At 40.4% G+C, this 14868-nt stretch overlaps 1 protein-coding gene across 6 annotated transcripts in view; it reads right to left on the bottom strand.

The window, feature by feature from the left end:
• Positions 1-14868, bottom strand: part of RFX4 (regulatory factor X4) — a 105331-nt gene that overhangs the window by 74091 nt on the left and 16372 nt on the right. Inside the window, exon 1 of one of the 6 annotated variants that reach the window (XM_042470793.1) lies at positions 14093-14122. The exons of the other annotated variants lie outside the window; for them this stretch is intronic. The gene's annotated coding sequence lies outside the window, so the exon portion shown is untranslated. Of the gene's footprint in view, positions 1-14092; positions 14123-14868 lie in introns of those variants that run through there. 6 annotated transcript variants of the gene reach the window in all.

Below are 14868 nucleotides of genomic sequence, written 5' to 3'. Positions count from 1 at the left end.
ATTACAGCTACCAGAATTCTTCAGCAAGTATGGCCATAGTAGGGGTCATGGGAGTTGTAGCCCCAAAAGTAATGTTTCCCAGATCTGATTACAAGTAAGAGCTATACGCTTTATAGCTGTAGCCTCATAATTAGCATATGTCACACTGTTGTTTGAAAATTATTTTTAGATCTTAGACTTGAATTAACACATTAGCTAGTCCATTGTTTGTATTACTGATTGACTGAGGGACAATTGTAGTCAGAAAGAACAATTTAAGGGCATGCATGTTTCTTCTTTCTTTTTTCTTTCTTTTGGCAGTTGTTTTTGTTCTGATATAACTGTGTGCCAACTTCATTGTAGATCAACTTCATTGATCTATTTGAAATGCCATTTAACACTACAAAGATGGAAAGTGTGTGGCTCTAGCTTTAAAATAGCTCCAGCTTTAAAAAATAAAAATAATAAGTCAATAGAATCAGTGAGTCCCAATGGTATTTCCCATGGATACCTAAAGTGTATTCAATTTAAATTGTTCTGAGAGAGACCCACAAAATGGATGTCTCAGAAATCTGAACACAGTTCATTGCTAGCCATATATGGGATGCCATCAGGAATTCTATCCTCCCTGTCCCCTTTTTCTGCCTGCAAAAAAGGAGAAGGGACAGAAAACCTGGCAGGCAATGAAATGTGGCTGGAGGTCTGAAAGCATGGAAAATCACAAAAATGTGGGTCTCATTTGCTTTAAAAAATGTAAACCCACAGGATTTGTTCTATTTGGGAAAGTATACAAGAACACAGAACAGACCCCTCTAGTCATCATACTTGTAAAAGAACATAGAGCAATTGCCTTAAATCTGGTTTGACTACTTGTCCATCCAGGTCAATTTTGTCTTTTAATTCTTAATTTACAGTAGCTTTCCATGTCCTCAAGTGCAGATTTTCCCCCATCACATGCTCTGTGATCTCCTTTTAATCAGAGATGTCAGGATCTGAACATGAAGTCCTCTATACACAAGGCACTCACTTGGCTCAGACCTCAAAAAAGTTACATTTGCACATTATAACTCCTAAGTTCATCCAGCTAGCACAGCCCCTAGGAACTGTAGTCTGAAAACACAACAACAACAACAACAACAACAACAATAATATAATTTATTTATATTTTCCCACCTCTCCCAAATGGATCAAGGCGAGATTACAGTTCACTAAAATACACATAAAACACATCGATAAAACAGAATAGCAATTAATATAAAACTAGCTCATCATCAAGTGGCAATACAATACAATGCTTCCAATACATGCCTAGCTCTGTCACTGAGCTATGATCCTTCCCCTACTTTATATATTTAATAATGCTTATTTTAATTAATTAATTAATTAATTTCTATTCCACCTTTCTCCCTGAAGGGACCCAAGGCAACTCACAAATAAAAATTCTAAAAATATATTGTAATAAAACAATTAAAATATCAGCTAAAAACAATATACAATCACAAACATTAAAACCACAATAAAATCAAAATACTCATCCCATATAAAACCCATCCCATGACTACACATTAAAAGGCTGCCTGAATAGAGCCAGTTTTGCCTGCCAACAAAAGGCAAGTAAGGAGGGGGCCAGCCTTGCTTCTCATGGAAGGGCATGAGAAGAAGAGCCCCTCCCCTCCCTCCTTCTAACTGTCATCTTCTGGCCTTAAAGGGAGCGAAAGGACAGGCCCAACGCCATCGGGCCCGGCCTCGATTAAGAAAAAGAGCCCTCCCTCCAGTCCATCTGCCTTGGTCCAGGCCTCAGAGGGAGAGAAGAATGTTGGACCTGATCCTCCCCCCCCTCCATTCCCTTCTCCTTTTGTGTTGTGTCTTTTTAGATTGTAAGCCTGAGGGCAGGGAACCATCTATTATCCCCTCTGTTGTAAGCCGCCCGGATTCCCAGTGATTGGGCGGCATATAAATAAATCCTATTATTATTATTAATATTAATATTATTATTCCAGAGGGCAGGAGCAGCCACCGAGAAGGCTTTCTCTCGTGTCCTCACCAAGCGAGTCTGTGATGGTGGAGGGACTGAGAGAAAGCCTTCTCCGGAAGATCTTAGGGCTCTAAGCTACTAGTTCTGCAAATACTAGTTCAGATGTTCTCTGCAACATTTTCAGCAAAATTATCATTATTCGTTGACATAGTATCACCAATTATATACAATACCAATGCTATATAATAGTGTAACATTTATTAAGATGTGTGGTCCCTGCACTCAAGAAGATGATTACAGTCTAAGGAGTTTATCACAAGGCTTAATAATCTGTTTTACCTCTATCTGGTTTAAGTCTTATTTTGGGCTGCATCCTGATCTTATTGTAAGGCTTTTGCCGCTAAATCTGCTGTCTGAATACATCCCAGGTGCATCCCCACTTCCATGAGAGCTCCAGCAGCTATTTTCTTAAGCTGGTAAACTCCTGGATCTGAAAAGAGTCGCGAGGAGCACTACTGGAAGTGGGGATGCACCCAGAATGTATTTGGGCCACAGATTCGGTGTCAAAAACCTTTTGATAAGATCAGGATGCAGCCTGAATTAAGACTTAAGCTGGATAGAGATAAAACAGATTTTTAAGCCATGTGATAAACTCCTAAATTACAGCTATGACAATGCATTGACTGTATGTTTTGAGCTGAAACTTACTGAAGTTTTGGGATCTTCCAGATATTGTTTAATACTGAAAATAGACAATATTTTAGCGGGTGGATTCCTGCATCTTCTCACAGCAAGTGACAGAATCAGGCTTCTAAGCAGCAAATTCTACCCTCCCAAACCATTCTAGGGCAAACACTGCCAGAGACAGGGTTTCTTGGGATGGGAGCCAGGCAACTGGAAAAGGAATCCCTAGACTTATATAAGACAGATACAAAAGAAGGAAAGTGAACTGCAGAGACATGATTTATCTCCCATTTTAATAGATATGATAATAATACAAGCAAATTGCTAACGAGATGTCCGAGTCTGTTCCTAGCCACCAATGTATCTGTAAACTGCTAGGCTAAGGCATAAACTATCTAGTAGTGGCTACAGAACACAAAATATAATTGTTATGCTTAAGGGCATCAATGCCATTGGTGTCACCTGGTGTGCAGCCTGGAAAGAATGAACTGCCTCACTTCCTCCTTTCTGCTGTCTTGTTTGCTTTCTCCCTGGACAGCCACTGCCAGGCCAGATCTCTGCTGAGGAGTGGTGCTGTGGCCTCTGAAGGGCCTATTTAGGATCTCACTCAGTAACCATGCCAGTTTCTGAATGGAAGCCACCAGCACCACCCTGCAGCAGCACTCCTGAGGGGCTGATTCTGTGGCTTTCGGAGGGGCCTTTCAGGGTCTGGTGCAGCTGCTGGATGAGCAGCAGTGCCAGACTCTGAATAGAAGGCACCAGCTCTGCAGCAATGGCAACTGCTGAGAGGAGCAAACAGCTCGTTTGGGGTCTGGCGTGACTGCTGGGCAAGTGAGAAAGGGCAGTGATGCCCTTTCTCACTCATCCAGCAGCCATGCCATTCCTATCAAGTTTACCGCCCCACAGGGTGTGTCTCCTGGTGCAGTCTGAACACCCCGCATCCCCCTACTGATGCCTCTGGTTATGCTGAACAACTATTATCATTTTGTCATTATGCCAATAGGGATTCTAGAACCTATCTGCCAGTGATCACATAGAATCATAGGGTTGGTCAACCCCTTGCCATACAGTTTTCCTTCAAATAGCTCTCCTTCAAGTTAAGACAAAAGTATATCTCCAGACTCTGCTTGATCACAAAACACAAATTCAAATGATGCTGCTATCTGGCATGAGATGACTGTTCTAAATTCTACATTCCCAATAACCCACTGACTACCTTATGGCCCCACTTGTGAGTTTGCTAATTTTACAAAATCAGTTGATTGGGATCAAGAATTAAATAGCTGTTAAAATCCATTAAAAATGTCATGAAAAGGGGCCTGTTTCTGGAGAATACCCAGGAAATTGTCCAACAAAAGAAGGTCCTCTACATTATGGTAAACCACACTCTCCTAAGCTGTAAGTGCTAATGCAGTGCAGCTTCTACATGTAGCTTTTATAAAAAGAAAATATCACCTATTCCTTTCTTCTTGCAAATACAGTTCAGTCATCAATGGTACTAATATGGCAGCCACTGGTGATTTGTTGTCCAAGCAGAGGGGGCAATATCTCACCATGCCATTTTGGGGTGATATGTTTGTCCTGTTCAGACCATGGACCATGGTAAATCAGTTGTTATGGTATGCCCTATAAAGCAGCTAAATGCAGCTAAATCAACATCCTGTGGAAGACTATAAATAATACATACTCACAAATTCAAGAAGTTTCAAATTATTTCCAAACACTACAACTCAGGGTCATCCAACAAAGCTGAATGGTGCAACATTCAGGGCAGATAAAATACAATACTTTGTAGAGCACATAGCTAAACTGTGAAATTCACTACCACAAGATATAATGATAGGTGCCTGTTCAGACGGCTTTAAAATTGAATTAAATAAATTCATAGAGGTTAAAACTACTAGCCATAACACTATATACTACCACAGTACTGAAGGCAGTATGTCTCTCAGTACTATTAACTAGTGAACATTAACATGCGAGCATTTATTTATTTATAGTATTTCTCTATCACCTCCCAATCCATAAGGACTCCCAAGGTGATGAACAAATAAAAACCAAATAAAACAATATAAAGAAAAACGTTTTTAAACACATTAAAAAAAACTTTTTATAACTCCTAAAATCTGTGTAAAACTGATCCTATAATCTGAAATAGTTAAAACTGCAATTTCAAATATTGAATGTCACGTGGTACAGCACTGTTTTGGCTGCCTGATGGAAGCATAAAAGAAAGGGATTCAGCCTAATTTCCTTGGATAGGTGTTGCTAGATAGAAAGCTCTGTTACCAACCTAACTTCATGAGGTGTTGGGACATGCAAAAGGGCCTCCTCTGAAGACTTCAGATTTCTGACAGGCTCATATGGGAGGGGCTATAGAGGCCTTTTCAGATATCTTGCTCCCACGTCATTTAGGGCTTTGTAGGTCAACACCAACACCTTGAATTTTGCTCAGAAGCAAATTGGAAGCCAGAGCAGTTCTTGCAGGACTGGTGTTATATGGTCTATAAAATGCAAACCTGCCCCAGTCTGGCTGCTGTATATTGCACTAGTTGTAGCTTCCAAACATTGTAGCTTCATGTAGAGTGCATTACAGTAGCCTAATCAAGAGATAACTTAGGCATGAACCACTGTGGCCAGATCTGTCTTCCCCAGAATAGGGCACCGCTGGCGTACCAGCTGAAGTTGGGCAAATGTGCTCCTAGCCACTGCAGCAAACTGGCTTTCCAGGAGCAGTGCTGGGTCCAAGCTATGAACTTCATCTTTCAGAGGAAGAGCAACCCCATCCAGAACAGCTGGAGTTCCTAATCACAGGTTGGTTTTCCTACTGTAAAGGTATGGTTGTGCTTATGTCCTGCTTCAGATCCTGTGTTAACAAAAAGCTGAGTTTTACCAGAGATTTAGACCTCATGTAGCCATAAAATTAAAGCAATGGCAGATTCTGGCTTACCATATAGAATTATTCCTGAACAGCCTGTATCTATGCTGTTTTCTGCCATTTATCTTTCACTCTTTCTCCTCTCCATATATGGCTACAGTGGGTCCTTTTATCAGTGGTGGTTTATGTGCAGTGGTGTGGTGAGTACTTTCTGGGCTTTAGTATTATCTCGGCATCTATCCAAGGAGATGAACCCATTCACTCCCAAATGGATTATACGCTTTGCAGAATTCTTTTAAAGTCCATATTCAAACCCATAACAAATGTGTTTGTTGTTGTGTGCCTTCACATCATTTCCCACTTGTGGCAACCCTAAGGCAAACTGATAATGGGGTTTTCTGGGACTGGGAGTGTGTGACACACCCAAGGTCACCCAATGGGTTTCCATAACCAAGGGGAGAATTGAACCCTGATCTCCAGAGATACTATACTATACTACTATAGCTTGATCCCTAGATTCATCACTTCACTAATGTGAGAGCCATCTGAAACCACTCTCAAATACTCTTTTTGTTATTATTCCACTATAAAAGTCAGAATTCTAATACTACTACAACAAAAGTACTGCCATACTAACAGAACTGAGCACAAAATCATGTCTTTGTACCTTCTAATAGTAACAGTCCATTTGAGAAAATGAACAGATTATTAAAGTAGCCCACAGATCACCAAAAAACAAGTACGGCTGTAAGGTAAGGGGTTATAAGATACTCCCTTTGCTTGAAATAATATTCTTCCACTCATCTGCTGCTGGTGCATCATCAATCAAATTAAAAGGAACACACAAAGCTGACACATGACTTTACAGGATTTAATTTTTCTTAGAAATCTTTATCCACAGCAGTCAGTGAACAAGAGAAATGTACACTAAATTATTTTTGTAAATGAATTAAATGTCCTGAATTTAAAATGGGAAGCTGTTAATGTCAGTAAAATAAAAGTTGTTCACAGGTCCAGCCCAAGTCATTTTGCTGCCTCAGGTGCCAGTACCAGGCCCCTTCACCCAAGTCTAGGTATATATTACCAAAAGCCAGCAAAGTTAATTTTGGCCAATGAGGCAGCAAGTCCCAGAGGTACTTCTCTGCCTTCCCTGCAGTAAAATTACAATAATAAAATTAAACAGTTCATCACTCACTTCCCTTTCACGTCTTCCCATCTGTTGCCTGAGACAGCTGCCTCACTCTAACTAATGGCAGCCCTGAATGCTCATCCCTTTGCAAGCAACAAGTATTTGAGGAAATTTTGTAATTTGCAGGTAAGAAAAAGTAGCATTTCTTAAAATTTCCTATGGCCTGGCAAGCAGCAGAGGGAACAACCAGTGAGGGTTTTTGTGTGTGTGTGTGTGTGGGGGGGAGAGTATTTAGGATTTGTTGTAGTCCCCACCAAAGGAGTGCAATTTGGTACTCCAGCATATTCTGTTGGGTTCCAGAATATTCTACCACCCAGCCCCGCCAAGATAATGAGGACAAGACAATAACAGTGCCCAAAGCATTGGGGGTTTGTAACCAAATGTTGACGATTGTGTTTTTTTTTTAAATTTGATCCCAAAGAAAAGGACTGTCTTATATCTGCATCACATTCACTTATTCTCATCCATATGTCATGAAAAATGTCTCTCTGGAGGGCCTGTAGTTCCCTAATTGAGAGCCAGTCTCATATAGTGATCTGAGTGTTGTACTAGGACTCCAAAGACCAGTGTTGGAATCCCTGCCCACCCCTGTAAACCCACTGGGTGATCTTGGGCAAGTCACACACTCTCACTCTCAGAGGAAGGCAATGACAAATCCCCTCTGAACAAATCATGCTAAGAAAACCTCCTGCCAAGTTCATCTTAGGCTCTCCATAAATTGGAAATGCCTTGAAGACATAACGCAACAAAGTCTGGCCAGAGAACTAGACTTCCTATTAAACTCAGGGAGGAAGACAGAGGAACATGAAGCAGCAGAGCTGTATGAAATTCCACAATGGCCTGAATCCTATTGTTTTTGCCCCAACTAGAGTAGACTCACTAAATCAATGGGATATATTCACACGTTGACTCTCCATTGAGAGTCAATGAATTATTTTTCAAAACGGCAAATTGCTGAAGTATAATAAACTTCTGTTCTGTTCTGACTCTCCATTCAATAATCTGTTAAACTCAGCAAGATAACTATATGCACAGAAATGAAAGTCCAGCTCTATTCCTAGCATAAAAGAATGGTTGATAAAATTATACGATGCCATAGAAATGGATGGGTTAACACAAATGATAAAATTCATATGGGAAAATTAAGGAACAATGGAATCCGGTGATCAATTACCTAAAAGAAATATGGGAAAATATTGTGATGATAGGTTTCTCTTCTTGATTGAGTAAAAAATATATATGCATATACATGTGTGTGTGTATGCACATATGTCTATATGTAGTTACTGTATATACAAGTTGAAATATCTTTTATTTAATTAGTTCATGAAGGGGAAATCTACAAAATGTATGAAAATAAGAAAACAAAACAAAAATGTACATGAAATGTAAAAAATAAAAAATGAAATAATAAGATAAGAAGTAGTAGCTAGAGTAAGCTAAAATAGAATTTAATGGAAATTTTTAGAAAGAAGTAAAGATAGAATACGTTTCTACAGAAAGAACAGTAATGGAAAGTCAAAAAAGTGAGAGCAAAAAAATAAACTGTTAACCGGTGGGAAGGAAGATAGAATGAGAGTGGTAGAAAGTGTAGAAGGTTAGAGTATGTGAATTAGAAGGAAGAGAGAATGTGAAGAGGGTTTGAGGAAGAAAGAAGAAAGAAGAAGAGAGAGGAGGAGAGGAATGAGAGGGAAGGAAGTATAAGGGAGAGTGTGTGGAAAGGAAGGAATGAAGTATAGAAAGAAAGGGGAAATGAAATTAATGAAGGTGTTAGAAGAGATGATGAGGAAAGCAAAATGGGAAGAGGAGAGGAAGAATAGAAGGGAAGGTTGGAATTAAGGAGAATAGGTTGATTGATGCTTACTCTAGCTTTGATATACACAATACTATAATGTTATTTAAAAATAGAATTAATGCAATTCCAGTATATTTAATGAGGAAGTGAATCAAAGAAGAATTATTTCTACTTTTTTTTCACTTTTATCTCTGTTTTATTGGACAATATCCATTGTGGAATTGTTCAGTATTGAAGACTGTGCTGTATGTTATGATGTTTTAAGTAATAAAATTTACTTTAAAAAACCAATCTGTTCAACTGATCTACTCCATTTGAAAATAACCAACAAAGAGTTAGGGCAATAAGTGAAGAATGTGATAACTGGTGATATAATGAAAGGGTATTAAAATATGCTAGAAATAAGTCTTTTAAAACAAAGAAAAGAAACATATCCTGAATCTTTCCTGTCTTTCACTTGAATTTGAAATTGTGGCCCTGATAGTAGTGGGTCAACTTTTCCTTAGTTTATAGTGTTTTTAGCTCCTGGGACCCTTAGGATCAATTTTGTCTCAGTGCTTCAATAAGCAATGAGCATGGCAGAGCATGGCAAAGCAGAACCTGCACTGCAGAATTAACCCAGCTTGAAACTGCTTTAACTCTCTATAGCTTTCTCTATCAGAGGGCTCTAGTGCCATAACAAACTACAAATCCCAGGATTCCATAGCAGTGAGCCATGACAGTGATGTTGAACTGTAATATTTCTGCAATACAGATTCAGCCTATAATGAGGTAGAGTAAAACAGTTGCCTCAGTCAGTAAATACTGGATAGTGTGGAAAGGGATGGGGTACCAGCCCCTAGTCATTTCCTTCTGTTGAGGAACAGAATTGTTATGTTTTGTTGTTGTTGTTGTTGTTGTTGTTGTTATCCCTCCCTTCTTCTAGGGCTGGGACTAAGGGTGGCTTACAACATTCAAAAACACCATACAGTTAAAAACATACAAAAATAGTATATTGAAATAGAATTAAATTACAACAATAATTAAAACAAATTCAATGCTAAAATCAAGTACTTTTAAAAGATTAAAATGCTTAAAATACATTAAAAGAATATAAGAACACCCCATCACATGCCTTAAAAACCATCTGTTTTAAAAGCCTGTCTAAACAAGTAGGTCTTAGCCTGCTGGTGGAAGGATAACATGGAAGGGGCCATTCTGGCCTCTCTGGGCAGGGAGTTCCAGAGTTTAGGGGCAGCCACGGAAAAGGCTAATAATGTTTGTTTATAATGCCCTTTTCACCAAAGGATGGAACATCAGACATATATAATAATGAAACAATAAAACACAATGCTATAACATAAATATAAAATCCTCACCACCCCACCTATCTCTACCCACCCAACAGTCCTTACCCAGCAGCTTAATCCAGTGAATCAAAGAGGAAGGTCTTCAACCCTTTGTATTTGTATTGTATTCATTTTATTGGATGCATTCCTGCTTCGATCCCCAGGGAGAGGTGGGAAATATAAATAAACTATTTATTATTATTTATTATTTGTTTATGAAAATGGGTTAGATCCTCCTCCAGCTGGAGGTACAAAGGAAGACTGTTCCACCAATGTGGAGCCAAGATCCTGAAAGGCTTGCAACCTTGACAGAGCTATACATGTTGGTGGACCCACCAATAATCCTTTGCCTGTAAATCTGAAGTTCCTAGATGGTCCATGCCAGGCTAGCCAAGCTGCCAGGTACTGGAGGAGGTTAAAGTGCAGGGTCTTAAATACCAGGACTAAAAGTTTGTAATGAGTCCAGCCCAAACTAGTAGGCAGTGAAGAGATCTACAAGGAGATGTTTTGTTGCCCATAACCCCATAAAATAGTTTATGTCTCACAGGGATTGTGGAGGACTCTGACCTACCACTAGCACTGAAGTAAGATTCAGTTGGCTTTTGCAAATGGAGTTAGGGGTATGCACCATCATATCCTTTTCCTCGTACTGCAAAATGTTTTGTGCTAGCATGGGGCATGGCTAGTTTTACATGCAACTAGCAGCACAATCTCACATGTCTCTTCAGGAGTAAACACAACTGACTCGCTGAATTGTGTACCTGACTCTTTATTTTCCCGTTCTTTTACCAAGTTCTTTCTGTTTTATCTCATGAATGGAAAGTCCCCCTGAATCACTTCAGAGAAATCAGTATTCTTCAATGAAAGGAACTTTGAGACATTAAAGAAAACAGAGCCATGGGAATGAATGAAAAGAAAAGAGGCATACTATGGTAATAATAATTTGGCCTGAGGGAATATTGCTTTCTGAGGTGGCCAGAGGAATGATGCTGGGGCCCTTCCCATGTGTGTTTGGACAGGATTGTTAATGAGTGCTTAAGAATGATTTGTTGAGAGCTGTTCAGCGGGATTTCTTCTCTTTTCTCTTCTAGAAGGTTTTATTTCACAGAGAGTGACTGGGGTTTCTGTATTGTCTGAGAAGGAAGGACAACACATACTCCATTGGATCTTTGCTTCTTCTACTCTTGCCTTCCCCCCTTTTTTTGTTGTGGGCCCACAGACACTCTCCTGGTGCCCCTTATTTCAAATTCACAATTGCAAACTCATAATATTTTTGCTTTCTTCCCTCCCAGAATTACAAGCAGCTGTTTCCCCTCTGTATCCCCCACCCCACCCCAAAATCAACTCCCTGCAGTCACCATGGAAATGCCACTAGTAGGAGCAAGGCTGTGGCTATGGAAACCTGCTAGTACTTACTCTTCTTCCTTGAAACTTTTCTCTGTCTGTGAGGGAAAATGCCAATGCAGTGAGAACTCTGATTACCAGATATGCAGCCAACTAAGGCCACGTTCCCACTATGATTTAAAGCAAATTGCTGATCCGGTTATATGACTATCGTTTCCATTTGAAATCAGTTCCAATCCTACTGTGATCAGTTTCAATCGTGATGAAGCAAGGCAAATGCAAAAACCCTGCTCTTTCCTGACACTAGATCTTTGGTGGTTCTTTTGAAAAGAATTGATTCTGAAGCATGTTCAACAAGTGGGAATGACGGATCTGAATCGCATTATTCTGGAGGGGAGGGACTAATGGCAGATGGGTGTTTACCCTTGTGGGCGGGGCTACGGGAGCAGGTTGCATTATGGGAGCACGAGAGTCCTAAACCAGCACGTGTGCAACAAACTTTCCGCAGAACTCAAGTGTGCAGAAACAATAAAGCCTTTATTGGCAACAGTCCAGATAACAAAGTAAGCTGTAGAAGCAACAACAAACGTAACGGCGTCCTCTTTTAGACCCTGCGTCTTACTTCAGACTCCTAGGGCGCTAGCCTCTGAGGACGCTGCAGAGTTCCTTCGGCGCCTCCCACCGGAGTGTTTTTCCAAGGCCTCTCTCTCCGCCTTTTCCCACTCTTGGGGCTTTGGACCCTGTTCCCAAACTTCTCCTTTGGGGTCCCACCATTCCCCTTCTAATCCTCCTGGTTCTCTTGGCAACCAGTCGCCTTCCTCCGGGTATCTAAAATCCCCTTCCAGGCGAGGGTCCTTTAAGTATACTGATTCATGGGGACCCGGTCTACGAGGACTCGCTTTTCCCACTAGGGACACTGGCCTTCCCGCCCTGCGTGGACTTCGGGTTACCTCCTCTTCCTTCTTCCCGACCGCCTCACCGCGTCCCCCTCTTCCGCGTCTTCTCCCTCCTCCCGCGCAAGCCCTTCCTTCCACTCTTATAGGGGCCCTGAGCTCCACCTCCTCTTCTCCTAGCCCCTCCCCCAGAGCCTCCTCCCTTATTCCCTCCACCTGGTCGTCTTCAGTCCTCCCAACTCTCCCAGTCTCTATCTCTGCCTCACTACAACCCTCCGTCCTCAGTTTTTGGTAGATTCACTACCTCCCCCACCCCAGCACTGCCTTTGAGCTTGTGGCGTGACCTATGGGCTCATGATTTTAAAAAATGATAGAAGATTCAATTCATTGATTTTGCAACTACTTGCAATCAGTGAGGCAAGTAGTTGCAAAACCAATGATTCAAATCTTCTGTCAATTTAAAAAAAAAAATGGTAGAAGATTTGATTCACTGGATTTGCAACTATTTGCAATTACCCAGGCGATCCGACAGCAGCTCATAGTGAGGCAAGTAGTTGCAAAACCAATAATTTGAATCCTCTATCAATTTACTTTAATATATATTTACATACATACATATATATATATATATACAAGTGCTCCCTCGGGTTACGAAATTAATTCGTTCCGCGGCTAATTTCGTAACCTGAAAAACCTTCGTAACCCGAATTGCCATAGGCGCTAATGGAAAAAAAGCCGCGGCTCTGCCGCGGCTCCATTTAAAACAGCGCCGGGGTTTTTTCGTAACCCGAAAAAACCTTCGTAAGCCGAAACAATAAATCCCTATGGGATTTTTTCGTATCCTGAAAAATTCGTAAGCTGGGTAATTCGTATCCCGAGGTACCACTGTATATATATATACACACACACACACACATATATATATATATATATAGGTCCCAAGACGAGCTGCCCAGGCTGCCACTTACATCACTGACTAGTGGGAATGTAAGTGTAAATGCCAAAAAAAGAAGCGATTACAAGGGGCTAATGAAAAGATCCACTTTCATAGTGGGAATGGTGGACCTTTCGGAATCGATTTACCAACATGGAGAGAAGGCAAATCGCAACCCGGTTTAAATGTCAGTGGGAATGAGCCCTCAGAAGGGAGGAAGGATTCAATGTATATCGAACTCACCCACCATCACACACCCTAGCAAGGTTTTTTGAATTAGTGATAACATAAGAGGCCACTCTTAATGTGAAACATTCATCCTCTGTGTCAAGGAAACTAAGGCTGCATCTGCGCTGCAGAAATAATTCAGTATGACACAGCTTTAACTGCCATGGCTCAATACTGTCGAATTCAGGAAATTGTAGTTTGTTGTGGCACTAGAGGACTAAATATCTCACAATTCCCAGAATTCCATAGCACTGAGCCATGGCAATTAAAGTGGTGTCAAATTGGACTATTTCTGAAGTGCAGATGCAGTCTAAATCTGATTTACACAATTGTTTTATAGCATTCATATAACTGAGCTTTTACGTAGGTTTTACGTTATGACTTTGTCGTCCTGGATTAGCAGGACTGTCCTGTTTATGAGATCTTCTCCAGGCAGCTGATTTTGGGTGCTATGAAAGGTCAGCAAATTGTTGGTGATAATTTGTTGTTGTTGTTGTTTCACTGTCAAGGAACAGAAGAGGCACTTGGAGGATTTTCTGCCTTGGATGTCAGTTATAACTTGGCTAGCTTTAGGTACTGTTTTTCTCAATTTTGGGGGATGCTGCTGCCATTTTCTAGTCCATCAGAACTGGAACATGGGCCACTTAGTATATGGTAGGTCTCCATTCAAACAGTCCTTTCAGTTCCTTTTCCTTCAAAAATGTCAATACACACTGAACATGTAGCAAACATAGTTATGTAAACTGACTCATTATTTTAGTCCAATACTTGCTGAATAGCTGTACTCAGGGGCATCACTAAAGGGGTGCAGGGGGTTCAGATTACACCAGGCGACACCCTAAGGAAGGGTGACACCACTACTCACCAAACTTTTGTCTTTTGGCAGAAATGGGCTGTGACGTTTGCCTGTGTCCCTTTAAGGTGTGGCTCAGTGGGAGGAGAAAGAACATCAAAAATTTTAATTATTATTTTTAAATTTTCTTTTAAAACATCACACCTTACCAAATGTTCACTTAAACCACATGCATGTGATATTGTAATTTAAAGATATAGTTTTAATTTTGCTAGTTGTTTATGTCACTGCTATTACCATTACGTTCAGTGATACATGGGAATTATGATTTATGAGTAACATTAGTACAAAAAATCATTACTAAGGATTCTAGATGGTGTGGTTTGGGAGGAGGCCAATGGGTCGTCAATGAGACACTATGAATTACCACCATGAGACCAACCCTAGTGATGCCACTGGCTGTGCTGGTGTTTTGTGCCTGGCAGATAGACTGTTTTGGAATTCGACAGAATTACAGGGCTACATCGTGTAGAGATAAGTGATGTTTGGTGATGAATCATTCAGATTACTGTACTGTGTCATTAGGGGGATAACATGAACCTAGTGAATGTCAATATTTTAGCATGCTAAACTAATCATGGGAATGTGAATGATCCTGCTTCATCACTACTACATACATGTTTTATACTGATTCCTGTTCCCTTCCTTGTAGCAATGTTTTTAACTTTTATCGTATTGTTTTTATCTTGTATTGTAATCTTCTTAGCCCTTGTAAGCCTCCTTGATCATCTTTTTGGAAAGGCGGGGTAAAAATAATAATAATAATAATAATAATAATAATAATAATA

This window comes from Sceloporus undulatus, chromosome 5 (assembly GCF_019175285.1).
Source record: "Sceloporus undulatus isolate JIND9_A2432 ecotype Alabama chromosome 5, SceUnd_v1.1, whole genome shotgun sequence".
NCBI classification, from domain to species: domain Eukaryota; kingdom Metazoa; phylum Chordata; class Lepidosauria; order Squamata; family Phrynosomatidae; genus Sceloporus; species Sceloporus undulatus.
Note: the sequence above shows the minus strand (reverse complement) of the source record. Positions and strands in the feature narration are given on the sequence as shown.